We start from the raw sequence: 2,273 nt of genomic DNA, 5'->3' as shown, positions 1-2,273 counted from the left end.
ATAAGGAATTCCAGCCGAGATCAAATTTCACGGCCGAGACTTTAGGGGGGATGTGGTGAAGGCGACGAAAATGAGAGTATTGCGAGGGGCTTCATGGTGAATTTGGGGGGGGGGAAAGGAAGCGAAGGGGATTAAATGATGTGCAGCATTCAACACGGAGATGCCCTCTGCTCGAAGAGGAATCAGGTACTCCAGAGCACCTGTGTCCTTGTCCTGTATATTATTATCAATGGAACCGAAAAGATGAAACGAGGTCGAAATGGAGAGATCGATCGATGGATCGATGGATGGGATTATTTTGACTTCGTTCAAGGGGAGAGTGATCGTTCCTGAGCAAGGCCTGCTGGATGCAACGTGCCACACACGAAGGTTGTCGGGTCAACGATCGAGGAAGAGTTTCGTAAAAGATCGACCGAATAGAGCAGAAGAGCGAGCGGAGTAACGTGGCAGTAGTTGATTACGGCACGGATAAGCTGGTGATGAAGATGCAACGAGCGATGGTGTTCCCACAAGTTGGAAAGCGGGAACGACAGAAAAACGAAAACAAGTGAGCGGAAGACGACGGGAAGCGACTATTGTAGGTAGAGGTAGATGGTCGTCAAGAAGGTTGTCGTGACAAAAGAAACAACCTAGAAGAGAGATGGGAAAAGAAGAAGAAGAAGAAGGAGAAGAGAAGTAGTCAATAAGCAAAGAGGTGAGGTGGACGTGAGATGAAGGCGATGAGACGACGTTGGATGACGGGACGGAGGAGCGAGCAGGTGGGCGCGATGCGGTTAGGCGCCTTATATGGCGGTATTACATTACATGTAAGATAACTTGGCAAACCTTACTAGTGCAATCGTCTCGGAGTAGACACTCATGCGAACATAGGCTCCCCACACTCACCAAGGTACACGGCTAATGGTGGATTTGATCAGTTAGCGGGCGAGGGTCTTGAAATGTGAAAAATTATTACCATTGAGAGAGGACGGATGATGTGGTTGACGAGTGTCGAGAGCGTTTTTTGCTGGCTGAAAATCGGAGCCATAAAAAACAGAAGGGGAACCAAGATCTCGGGCGTACATTACCTAGGTGTCGCTGGTGTGTGCGCTGAGCCACAATCCGCTGCCCGATCCTGGCGTGAAATACTGTGTACGCCGTACGGTGTGTACGGCGTTTACAATACACCGTCACGGGGGTTGATGTCACTGCCCAATGCCCTAGACACGCGGCCTGGAGGTTGGCTTGGATATCTCCTGTGTCACGGATATATTGCGTAGTAACTATGCGTGTGTAAACCAGAGCGGGCGAGGAAGCAAAACATCTCCCATTTCGCCAATCTCAAATGTTGTTGTTGTTTTGATGATTACAACGAACTTTAATGGCAATTATTTTTTCGTTACTGCAACCCCCCTAGCCACCTTGCTGCCATCCTCAAGCCCCCATTTGATCCGCATAAAGGTGCATTCGTCATTGTTGCTGAATCTGAGTAATATTTTATGTTATTTTTCGCCATCTTGCTCCGGAACCGTGTATTCAATAGCTAACATAATATAATACTGCAGCGTCAAGCATAAAACTACTTTTCCTCTCTGACGAGAAACATCTTCATTGTTCCACCGTGATGAGAAGGGTCCCTGGCCAAGGGCTCCTCACCCCACCAACTGTCTAACCATTTTAGCCTGCACAGCCTCTTGTCTTGCAAATTCTCCCCTTCTTCTTCGTCTTTGCACTTTTGCCCCTATTTCTCGGGAATTTCTCATCACAAGTGGTTAGCAGATAGAAATACAGAAGAGGGCCTTTTTTTTTTTTTCAAAAAACTTTTTTTTTTTTTTTTTTTTTTTTTTTTTTTTCGCATCTTGTGTGGACTTGTCTTCGCCAACTCGACTGGCTAGGCGGGTCCTTGTCAAAGGAGACGGCGTTTTATGTGTGTGTGCCAGGTCTTACATGTTAAAAATGAGGATTGGCTGCAGGAACAGGAGGCAGAGCAAATAATAACTACGCGGTAAGAGTGGTCAGGCCCAGCCAGACCTGGCTTTCTGAGTGCAGAGGAGAGCGGGTGCAATGAGAGAGAACCTCTCATTGAATCAGAGGGTGTTAATAAGTAATTAACCCCCAGGCCTTACAACTGCGCGGTGTATTTTGATGTTTATATATGCTACGTTCAAGTGTGTGCACCGTGCGATAGATATGCATAGGTTGATCATTTCCTACTCATGACAGGTAGTATCTCAGTCGAAATTAATCAAGGGGCTTTGGTCTCTTGTGTTGAATCTCCCCCCCAACATGTCATG

The sequence above is a fragment of the Histoplasma capsulatum genome, genomic scaffold, assembly GCF_000149585.1.
Source record: "Histoplasma capsulatum NAm1 scaffold_8 genomic scaffold, whole genome shotgun sequence".
NCBI classification, from domain to species: domain Eukaryota; kingdom Fungi; phylum Ascomycota; class Eurotiomycetes; order Onygenales; family Ajellomycetaceae; genus Histoplasma; species Histoplasma mississippiense.
This window is presented reverse-complemented; position numbering follows the sequence as displayed.